Consider the following 12,706-nt stretch of genomic DNA (forward strand, 5'->3'; position numbering starts at 1 on the left):
ACAATCATTTACGATCACTATATCTCGCAATTAGGGGTATTCAAAAAACCGAATTACTCGCAGAACCAACCCAACTCGACCGATCCGTTCATGGTACAGACAGTTTCGACCAATTTTACGGTAGACTGCGGTTGAAATTCTTCAATTTCATTTAATTTTCGGTCGGAGATCAAATTTAATTAAAAAATATCCACCCAACCTGACCCGACCGAAAATATGTATGTGTATTATATATGCTTTTAACCATTGCTTGAGATTTACTTGCCTACAAAAATGAAGCAGCAGCATAACATCATTATTGTTTTTTTCAAGAAAACTTTTATATCTTCCCAATGCATTTATCATCTTCCCAAGTGATAAATCTAACTTCCTACTAACCCCTTTGTCTCCCCCACATCATCACGTTTCATCTCTCTCATCTCCTTTCCTCTGAAACCTCCCATCTCCCTCTTCCTCAACCCTTTCGACTTTATCCTTTTCTCTCTCTCTTTGAAAGATAAGCCCATCCTTTATTATTTCTGTGCTTTTTTTTCCTCCCCAGCTTGGCTCTCTCTTTCTCTCTTTTCTTTTGAGAGACAAACCCAATTAAGTCTTTCTCATCTTTGTTTTTCCCTCCCCCCCTCATTTTCTCTCTCTCTCTCTCTCTCTCTCTCTCTCTCTCTCTTATGACAAACCCATCTCTCACTATCTTCCTCATCTCAGTAACAATGGTGGTGATTCCGATTGTGTGAGCAATGATTGTGATGTTGTTGAACGGTGGCGTGGACAGTCATTGAGGGTATGGTAAGTCTCTTCTCCCCTCTTTCTCTCTCTCTCTCTCTCTCTCTCTCTCTCTCCCCTATATTCTGTCTTCCATTCTTTTTCATAGGTTTGTACGTACATATACTAGTGTATGCCCGTGCCTAAAGGCACGGTGTAAATAATATTTTGTTTGAATAATTTTCATATGTCATTCTCTCTTAAGCTAGGAACACTGAGAATCAAGTATACCTAATCTGTTTTCCTATGACATACAAAAAATGAATAGATAACATACATTTGAGCAAGGAGATCCCCTTTATTATAACACAACTTCAGATAAAAAGAACAACAAAATGGTGTTCTCCCTTTGAAGCACACCATGCCAATACGAAAATAGTATTATTGATCAAAATCTAAATAACAAATACCTCCAAATGTTTACCTCTCAAACCAAACCAAATTTATATATAAGTTTACACAACGTTAATATGCCATAATCTTTAACTTTATACAACGTCAATCATTTTCAAAGTTTGTCAACGATAAAACAAAAAATAGTGTAAATTCTGCCCGTTTGAATTGTTGCTCACTCGAGATTGCCCCCCTTTCAACACCTATCAATCAAAGAAGTGCACGTTTAGTTTACACAATAATAAATACAAAATTATTAGAGAGATAAGAAAAACTTAAGCCTGAAAAAATGTAGACCTGTAAAAAGAGAGTCAATATTACTATTCGCTTGTAGTCTTCATCCACCTGTAAAATACAGGAAAAAAAAAGCCAATATGATAATTAAAATAGACTACCCAATTCAAAACAAACACATGCATTGTCACACAAATGAAATGTTTTTTTTATAACCACCAATTCAAACCAAACACAAACATTGTTGCAAAATAATAATTGGTTACCCAATGGAAACACTACAAACAAACAAAACACATTATCAACACAGATACAAATTAATGATTGATAAAAATATTAATTTATAAAAATCAGTTAATATTTTCTTTGGATTTTATTTTTTTCAACTCTTTCTTTTTGAAACTTCCTTTAATTGATCACATAAGGTTATAGGGAAAATTTAAAAAAGACGTGTTCTTAAGAAAGAATTTAATAAAATAAAATTCAAAAAGCAAACCCTTCGTTTGGTAATTCAACAACAAACTCTAACTGACTTAATTCTCCCATCATTTACAAATCAATACAGCTTAAAAAACCCCCATTTATTTTCTTCCAAAAACCCAAAGCCATTTATTATATCACTTTAGTCCCATCAATTTTGTGTATATAACCCTCCATCATCTTCTTCAATGTTCACCTACACCCATTCAGATTCATTTTGCTTCCAACCTCAAATAAATTTTCAATATTTGTTAAGCAATACATGACCATAAGCAAAAAATCAAACCAGGCCCTTTGGATCTATTTGGTTAGCTCATGGGCAGCAGCCAACAAAATTTAGATTGAAATTAAATAAACTATAAGACTAAACTTATATAATAAAATTCAATGGATAAAACAACAAATCAACAGCATACAGTAAGGGGACAATTGTTTATAGGGTCTTAAAAAAGTAATAGGCAATGCTGAAACTACATATATATATTTTTATCACAACTTACCAATCCCCACTCCCAAATAAAGGGGGGAAAAAATAGAAAAACACAAAAAGCCCAATAAATATAGGAAAATCCATATCAGTATTTAAAGAGTATTTAGCAAACTCAGAAGTATTTATAGATCTGTATATATTTATGAGTATTTAGCAAACAATCGAAAAACTCATAATATAGAAAAAACCCATTTTATAAATAAAAAAATTAACACCCATTTCTCATTAAAGAATCAAACATTTCATTAACTGTGTGTGTGTTCAGTCGGCCTCAATCACAACATTTAAAAAAGGAAAAAGAAAAAAAAAAGTGTCAATAAGATAACTTGCCTACAATTCTTAACTAATGTCCAATTCTTTGCCTTTTCATGAACTCTCTCAATAAGTCATCCTCTCTCTCCGAGGCCAAAACTATTCTTCTCTCATTGAACCGGTTTCTGCTCATCATCTCCCAAAACAACCTGGCATGTAGAACTGGAATTAGAGGTCAGCGATACTTAGATGATTGTTTAAACACCTATTGGCATAATGTTGTTTTAAATTAGGGTTCTATTCCTAATAGAAAATTGACTATATGGTTAGGAATTATGTGATATAATATTGAATTTGGTTTATAAACATGTCTATTGTAAGCAAAAAGAGTTTGTTCTAGCTTGAATGAAACAAAACTTTGATATTTGTTCATACTGTGTGATCTCAAAAGTACTGTACACATACCTTATTTGTTTGTCAGAAATCAAAATTATATTTATGGGAATGTCTGTGAAATTATAAGTTTATTTATTTTTGAGTTGAGCAGAAAGGTCTGGAACCATTATTCTGATATTGCTTTCTTGGTTGGAGAATATTGTGGCCAAAATTGCCCCCATTGATGTTACAGGGATCTGGGTTGTTATTAGACCAAAATGGGGGCAATCCCTTTGGATGACTTTTTATTCTTGTTATTTTTTATTTTTTGTTATTATTAGACCTGCATGTTCACACTAAACTAAACACCAAGACCTTACAATTGCACCAAGCAAAAAGTAATCAAATCAAGCACAAATACTTGCAACATAAACTGATAAGTTTTCCACGTTGCTTATATTTGTTTCTAACTTTCAGCATGATCATAAACGGTTATTAGCATACAGATATTTATTAAATTTTGTGTTTATATCAACCTACATGAATCCATACATTGCCTGTGATGGGATATAGGAAAATCAGGGGTTATATTTTAAAATTTTTCCACTAATATCCAAAAGGAAAAAAAAAATGGAATGAGAATCTTTGGCCTTACCAATGTTGATCCTCTTATTCCAGTTGCAGCGTGTGAGAGCATAGCAAATGGTGTTACCTGTTGATGAAATGTTGAAGAAGACAATGAAAATAAAGTTCTTGGCAATTGAAACATAAGAACTATCAATGATATTCATGAGATTCCTTAATTTGGGTAAATTCTCAAAGACTTTGAACACATCCATAATATCTTTCTCTCTTTTTAAATGAAAGACAGAAAAGGAAAAGAAAAGATAAATAAAAGCAACATCGTAATGTTTAACCATGACAAATTATGCACATTTTCTTACACGTGTATAAAAAATTTAAGACTTTCAAGTCAAACCAAATTGTAATGTTTAACCATGACAAATTATGCACATTTTCTTACATGCGTATAAAAAAGTTAAGACTTTCAAGTCAAACAAAATTGTAAGCACTCTTAGCATATATCTACTAAAGCTATGCAAGTGGTGCAATGTGGTAACATGCCATAACAATACTGCCTTTCAGGTGTTTAAATTTAACAGTTTCTATAAGATATTAGGGAGAAAGTTGGGTTGTTTACAAAAGTATCAAATTAAATAAAAAAATAAAGGTGAGGCCAATGCTTTCAATCAGCTAAGCAGTCTTAACATGTAGATAAAGAAACATATTCATGTGTTTTCATATTCATGTATGGTAATGTCCATGCACTACATATTGAAAAAATGGTAATGTCTTTGCACCGTCTATGTTCTATACTTTTTAAAGGATTTACCTTCTCAATGTTTTGATCTCTTGATGAGCCGTTCCATCTTTATGCCAGTTTCCATGCAACTTTTGATCTAGGATCAAACTCTTCTTTTGTTCAACCAGTTGACCATGCAGGAATTTCGACACTAATTTCAGCACCACTTCTCACAATGATCTATAGTTTGGGAAACCTGAACTGCTAACAACTTGAACGTTAAGAAGCACCACCAAAGTTCAGGCTTCAGGCATAAGCCTACAAAGTGTTCAAGCCATGCAAGGAGATTAGTGGGACTGGACTTCATCATGTCCCACCGACATGTAATGGGAATAAGGTAAATCTTTATACGGAATTGCAATTACTAAAGTAGATTATTAGAGGGATCCTTAAATATGTCATATCAGAAGCAAATGATTAAAGCAAGAGAGGAGAGATCAATTATACATACCAGTTTTTGTATGACAGATAACAACTATCACAATCAAAATCCTCACCTGTAAGTGAACTGAATTTTATATTTCATGAAGCTCCTTTCCAAAATGCACTTGCAAGTAATGGAAAAATAAATAAATAAAATTAAAAATAAAATAAAATAAAAAATGAAATAAAAGGACATGGATGATTATAGCAAGAGAGGAGCGATCAACTATACATACCAGTTTTTGTATGACAGATAACAACTTTCACAATCAAAGTCCTCACCTGTAAGTGAATTGAATTTTATATTTCATGAAGCTCCTTTCTAAAATGTACTTGCAAATAATGGAAACATAAATAAAATTTAAAATTAAATGATATAAAATAAAATAAAAAATGAAATAAAAGGACATTGTTAAGTGATGGTCCCAAATTCTACTTAATCGAGTGTGCTACTTGATATAGATCTAATGTCAAGACCCATGCCTGACAACACAAAAAAGTAAAACAAATACATATTAGTTTAAGGTTTAGAAACACCAATCCAAATAAATTAAAAGCTACATAAATAAAAAATGAAAAAGAAACATAAAAAAGAGAAGATTGTGAAGATCATCAAACCTGCAAGAGCTTCGAAGCAGAATTCAAAAACTCAGAACTAAAACCATTGCTAACGGAAAGAAGTCAGTGATTCCCTCAATTACTCAATTACTCTCCAGAATGTTTAACCAAATATAAAAACCCATCTCACAATTTGAACACACATATACTCTATACTAACTACTAATAAAAAAATTTAGCTTATACAAAATATGTTATTAATCAATCAATAAAAACAAATAATCAAAAAGAGAAATAACCTCGTGAGAAGCTCAAACAATAAATTTCATCTGTAGGCAACCACCAAACAATAAACCAGAAACATAAATGATGATAAACAAAAACATTAATTCCACCAACAAACAACAATTTATCCAACTAAAACTTGAAGCATAGAGAAGCGTAGAGAGAAAGAGAGAGAGAGGGACAGAGTTCACAAAAAAAGTTCACGAAAAAAGTAGTAGTTAAAGGTTGTTACGTAGTTATGTGAAGAGATAATTCATCAAACAATTTGTAATCAAAAAAATAATAATATATCAAAACAATTTGAATATATAAAATACATAAAGATGTGATCAAAGCCCAATCCCATACGATTTGTAATCTTCCTCTCTCACTTGGATATGCTTATAGAATTTTTTACTACAATAATACAACTATGATAGTTTTATAATTTAAAACCATCTTGATAGATTATTTATTTTAAAATTTAAAGTTTAAGTTCAACCATGTCATTATATATGTATTTTATTTTACTTGTATATCATTATTCGAGAAGTAATTGTATTTTGCTATCTTACAAACTTGTTAAAGTGCTCAATACTAATAAATGAAAAAAAAGCCCCGAAAGAGAAATGACTATTACTAAATCCATATTGATAAAGTGACGTCGATTGCAGTGAATACATACTTTTTAGACATGACAAAGATATTAGAAATTGAATAGAGTAGGACTTATTCAAAACCCCTACCAAGTGATTTGTACCAAATTATGCACCTAGTACCAATGCAATTGAATAGAGTAGGACTTCATACTTCATAGTAGGAAAGAAACCAACCAAACAACTAATAGGGGTTTTGTCCAAAACTCACATGACAAAGATTTTAGAAATTCGGATGAGATTTTTAGGCATAAAGTTCACTTTATGTAGGCCTACTCTTATCCTCTTTCACTGATTTCATTGTCATTTATGGGTTCATTTAATTTGGAAAATTTTGATAAGAAAATAGTGTATTGCTTTGGTTATCAACCTACCTTGAGTTGCTCTTCACTAAAAAACCCAAGATTGTGGCTAAAATTTGGCCAGGCTTTTGCTACACAAATCAATGTTGAATGGAGAAAAATATGGCTGAAGGAGAGATCTACCCTTTGCTAACTACCAAACATGACCTAACTTGTTAACCAATAAAATTGTTAAAATCGGAAATTTATGAAAAAGTTTTGTGAATAAAATTATAAAAACAGATTGAAAATCTTAAGATTTTAGTGATTTTTTTATTATTATCAATAATAGTGGTGTATGTTGAAAATTATTAAAATCATTAAAAATTGATAAATTTAATAAAAACTGTACTAACATGAGCGGTTGTAGAGCACTATATCAAAGTGTCAAATTATTTTTTATTTTTTTATTTTTTCTTTTGTGGGTGTGGAAAGTCAAGTTTATACTGTTAAATATAAATAATAGTTTTACCATTGTTGAATAATAATACTTTTAGTAAATTGATTAATAAAAAATTGAATGGTTGTACCATTGTTGACAAATCTTGGCCTTACATTTTTCGAGTCCAAGAATGTTTGACCTTAGCACCTTCATTGGGAAAAAAAAATACAGATCATACATTTGGATTTCAAATACCTTTTTTAATTTTTTTATTTATATTTTGGGCAGACATTTTTGACTCATCATGTTTTTGGAACATGTGAAGTGTTTCCTTCTTTTAGATTTGGTATCATCTATTTCAAGTTCATAAGAGAAATTAAAATAGCCTTTAGTATCAATTTTTGGTACATTGTATCTTATCATCATAATTTTTAAAAAAACGAATACAGAAAAAATTCACTAAATACGATACGTATGCGAAATTCACGCATGTAGGCTCATATTTTGTCTTATATCGGTGTCTCAAACACATTTTGTGAATTTAAACTTTCTATTTTGAAAAAAAATGATAACCAATGTAGTTAATTTATAAATAAAGACACACACACAAAAAAATGTCCGAATCAATGTTTAAATGTTTCAATCACAAAAATTAATGTTGAAATTAATTAATTAATTATAAAATTAGATTAGAGTTTAGTAAAGACTAAAGATTAGAGATTAGAGATTATAAAATTAGATTAGAGTTTAGTAAAGACTAAAGATTAATTAATGTTTCAATCAAAAGATTAGAGTAAAGATTATCCAAAGATTACCCAAAGACTAGAGATTAATTAATGTTTCAATCAAAAGATTAGAGTAAAGATTATCCAAATCAGGCTTAATTAATGTTTCAATCAAAAGATTAGAGTAGAGATCATTATCAGTAAAGACTAAAGATTAGAGTAAAGATTATCCAAAGATTACCCAAAGATAGAAATATAAATACTAAAGAAAAAGCCCAGGTTTGCTCACCTGAACCGTATGAAATCCACTCCTGCATAGCCATTGCTTTATCATACTCACTTGTGCATTGTTTCTTGTACTTTCCAAATGGATTAAGCCCAGGACTAATCATCTCTGCAATTGCAGCAGGCATGTACATTGAGTCACCCACTATTGGTGCACCACAGGCAGCCAATTGTGCTCGAATCTGCATCGCATTTCAAAATGAGGCTTTGCAAAGCAAAAAAAATAAAATCTTGAAATTTGCTGTTTGTCTGGCAGTAAAGCCATCTTCTGCATGATGCATTTAGAACTGCAAGCTACTAACTTTTTTCTTTTTCTAGATTTGAAGTGAAGTTCTTCATTTTCTTAATTTGATTCATTAATAAAACTGATAAAAAAAAGTCGAGCAAATTGTAACCACTTATAATTCTTCACTGCCACAAACCAGATGTGATAAAAATAATGGTCACAAACACACGCTGCAATTCTAAATATCATAGCTTGTGATTGCTAAAGATGAGGGAAACAACATCAGACAAACCAAAAAAGACACAAATAAAGTACCTGATGCGTTCGACCTGTCAAATGGTTTATTTTGCACTCATATGCAAACTCTTTTAAAGGCCACTCACAGTCCTCAACACAATACTTCTCTTCAGTTACAGAGTTCGGCCATGCAACCTTCTTGCAATCCAAGACCTCAAGTTGGCACAAATGCCATCCTTTAGAGAAATCTGCATGCCATAACAATTGATCCAGTAAGAAAAAGAGGTAGATAAAGATGTTTTTTGCAAAATAAAGTCTTAGAAAAATGCTTTTCAGCAATTTATTCATCAGCATTCCAATCCCTTACCCCAACAACATCACACTCCTCATCAACCACAATCTCATCCAATCCAGAGCCCAAAAAACAACACTCGATCCAACGAATCCGCTCTCGAATCAAAACCCTTCTCTCTCTCCTCCTTTTCCTCCACCGCAATCGTCGGCAATAACGACCTTCGTTTGGAGACCGAAAGCTCTCTGAGATCGGTCTCCGACATCGCTCTGGTCATCTTCTTTCTCGATTTGTCGATCGGAGAAACTGAGACCATCGAGACAGATCGAGGCTTCGGGATTTGAAGAGAAATATCCGTCTCTGGCGATGTTGATGACTCTTTCGAAAGCCAATTTTTCTAATAGACTCTTCCTTTAGATTCTTCCTTTCACAGTGGCTCCTTTCGTTCGTTGTTAATATTGAAGGGGGTTGGGTCTACAGCAAGGGAATGGGCTCTGATGGAGAGAGGGAGAGAGAGAGGGAGGGAAGGTTGTGTGTTCAAAATTTGAAAATTGAAACAGAGAGAGATTTTGAGCAGAGAGGAGCACGTGAGAGAGATTTCCAGCCACATTATCTTGAGCTGAGGTGAGAGACATTTTGATCCATTAGATCTTGATTGTAATTGATCTCTGCCCTTGGATTGAGTAAGACATTTTCAGCCCTTCGATTGAAGCAATCTAAAGGTCCAAATTTTGACACATATATATTTTCAGTCCTCGGATTCAAACTAACCCTTCCATTGTTATATAGATATATACAATTTTAAATTTGTTGTTTTGAAATTTTATTTCATTTTTCATATTTTTTTTTAATATTTTTGTTAGATATTCAAAATCATCCGAACTGACCGCCAAACTGATCTCTTTTATTCGGTCGATTTCAAATAGTAGTTCGGTCGATGACAGATAGCTGATTCTGTAACCCGAATGTGTCGGTTCGGCGGACGGGTTAAGGGTAAACCCGAGCCAAACCCACCCGTGAACACCCCTACTCGCAACTAACAACCACCTTAGCTACTATCTCTAATTATCGATAACAACTTCTTTTTACTTTGTGTTGTGAAACATTTAAATCAATAATTATTAATTAAAGCAATTAGATTTGATAGGACAAGAAATTATTTTAACGGTTTTTTTATTGATAAATCCCATTTAGAAGTGTTCTAACCCAAGAAGTTCATGAAAGAATTTTTTAACCCACTTAGTCTCATGTATTTATACTTTTATTCTATAAAATCTTTTTTCTTGATTTACATTATTTTCTTAGACTCTTATATCCTTATATTTAATATTAATGTTGATATTTAATACTGGGGGAGGAGAGAGAAGAGCAATGACTAAGGCATAGGAAATTTCATATACAAATTAAATAATATTGATGTTATTATTTTATATTATTATATAATGTGAATATATTTTTAATTGACAACACATTAAAACAACGTTCATTATATTTTTAATTGACAACATATTCTTATTCAAACCATGTAGTGATGTGAACATTCACAACATGTGAACATTCTCTCTAATCTAACATAGTGATGTGAATGTTTACATTCGTATATTTTAGTATGAATATTCATATCATGTAATTAACAATACAATGACGAAAATTCATTTCAAATTAATGTGAATATTCGCATCATGTAATTGACAACACAATGACAAAATTCATTTCAAATTAATATGAATATAATGATAGTCAATATCTTGATGTATAGGAACTACCAAAATATAATGACAATCAACATTAAATATCAACATTAATAGGGGATAGGAGAGATTGAGTGTGTTTTGATCTTCTTACCTCAAATAGGACCTAATGAAATAGTCAAAAAATAATATAAATTGGATGAAATAAAACTCTTAAAAAGAAAATTTATCAAAAAAAAAAAAAAAAGCTCCCTTACTTTAACGAACTCATAATGTTCAATTTTATTTACACCTATTTTTTTATTTGGGCAATCGGACAATCACGTGTTTTCTAAAATAATATGAAAAGATATTTTAAAATATATAAATAAAAATTTGAAATTATAATTTTTTTTAATATTTAATATTTAATTTTTTTTTTGACAAGACTTTTATTACTTCATAATGAAGTTATGCACATACAACTTACAAGATGTGGCCCTCACCGATCACGGGGCGTGATTCCGCACCCACCATTTTCTATCAGGTCTCGTCTCTCTCCCTCCATATTTTTATTATAAAACGGCGTTGTTTTTGGTGTAAAACATGTCAAAACGATGTCGTTTTGACACTTTTGAGTCATTATGATCACAAAAATTGTGGCCCTCAAACATTTTCCTTTTTATTATCTTTGTTTTTTTTTTTTTTTTTTTTTTATAAAAGAAAGTCACTGCTCTCTGTGGTGGATTCCATCGACTTCACCAACGGTCTTCAGCAACACGACTCTCTCGGCCTTCTCTCTCCACGTAACTATTTTCCTCTCACTCTCTCTCTCTCCTTGTTGCCTATGGTTAGTTATTTTATTTTATCTTTTTTAACTTTGATTATTTGGTAGTAGTTGGGTTGCATGATTTGCCAACCATACGGGATGATTTTTGTTTTTTGAACGAACCGTATAGAATGATGATGGGTCATTACCAAAGTTGATAATATTGTACAGGATTAGGTACCCTTTTTTATTTTATTGGTATGATACTTATTGGTATCGGTATGTTATTGGAATTTGGAATGAATTTTTATATGATTTTTTTTTATTTAGAAAATATTTCAAAAAAAATATATAAAAATTCTTTAATAAGTTTTGAGTAAATTTATAATTTCAAATTATAACACTCTAATGTAAACACTCAAATATAACACTCTTAAAAAGACTTCTTAATATATATTTTTCAAATGTAACATGTAATATAACACTAAAAAAAAAAAAAAAACTATTTAGTGCAACACTTCAATATAATACATCAAAAAAATTTTTTAGTATACTTTTTTTCAAACGTAACACTCTGAAAAAAGGATGTGAAATTCTTCAAAACATTTCAAAAGGATGTGAGATTCTTCAAACCATTTCAAAGTGTACAAAAATTTCTTAGTAAGATTTGAGCAAATGTATAATTTCAAACTATAAGTGTTACGTTTAGGAAAAGTACACTAAAGAGTTTTTTCGTATTTTTTTGTGTTACATTAGAGTGTTACGTTTAGGATTATATTGATTAGAGTGTTACATTTGGAAAAAATATACTAAGAATTTTTTTGTATTACATTAGAGTGTTACGTTGCTATATTTGCAAAAAGTACGTTAATGAGTTTTTTATTGTATTACATTGGAGTGTTATATTATTGGAGTGTTACGTTTTTATTCGTAATGTGGAATTTATTCTAGAAGGAGGAAAAATTCAAAACATTTACAGTGCGAATTGCCTAATGTGTAATTTCACATTTGGAGAAACCTACTTTTATCTCTAAAAAATTAAACCTAAATGTGTAAATGACTACTCTTTTGTATAATTTTCACTTTAATGAAACATTTGGGTTCATAAGAAAAAATTAAGGATTAAACCGTTCATAAGATTACATTTTGAAATTTATTGGTATTTCACCCAATTTATAATTTATCTCATATCTTAAATATATTATATTATATTTTATATTCCTAAGTATTACATATGATCCTTGAACTTGTATATATAATTTGGACAATGAAACATGACCTTAGAATAACCAAGACATTTGGCTTGGTGATTGTGTAAAACCCTTTGTGGGAGTTTATTTCACCGCATTGTGGGAGTTGCATGTAAGTAGTAAGAGAGTGATTGTTGGGTTTGAACTTAGTGAGATTGGTAATTAGTTGTTAGACTAACTTTGTTGACTTTTTTAACTATTATGGACTAATAGTGTTTGATGATGTAATATTTTTCATACTTATTGGGGGATTCTATTTGAATTCAAAATATGTCTCAGTAT

The 12,706-nt window shown here is 30.9% G+C and overlaps 1 long non-coding RNA gene and 1 other non-coding gene across 2 annotated transcripts in view; one reads left to right on the forward strand and one right to left on the reverse strand.

The window, feature by feature from the left end:
* Window positions 1-1,782: 1,782 nt before the first annotated feature.
* On the reverse strand, window positions 1,783-7,847 carry LOC114303762 (uncharacterized). The gene is made up of 3 exons (XR_014346260.1): window positions 4,377-7,847; window positions 3,639-3,695; window positions 1,783-2,817 (listed from the first exon to the last, which is right to left on the reverse strand). It is a non-coding gene; the product is annotated as an uncharacterized LOC114303762 (long non-coding RNA).
* A 3,284-nt stretch (window positions 7,848-11,131) lies between these two features.
* LOC114256945 (uncharacterized) overlaps window positions 11,132-12,706 on the forward strand; it is a 46,381-nt gene continuing 44,806 nt past the window's right edge. The window contains exon 1 of the transcript XR_014346262.1: window positions 11,132-11,211. This is a non-coding gene — a transcript (uncharacterized LOC114256945). The remainder of the gene's footprint in view (window positions 11,212-12,706) is intronic.

This window comes from Camellia sinensis, chromosome 12 (assembly GCF_055761805.1).
Source record: "Camellia sinensis isolate YWXY chromosome 12, ASM5576180v1, whole genome shotgun sequence".
Taxonomy (NCBI): domain Eukaryota; kingdom Viridiplantae; phylum Streptophyta; class Magnoliopsida; order Ericales; family Theaceae; genus Camellia; species Camellia sinensis.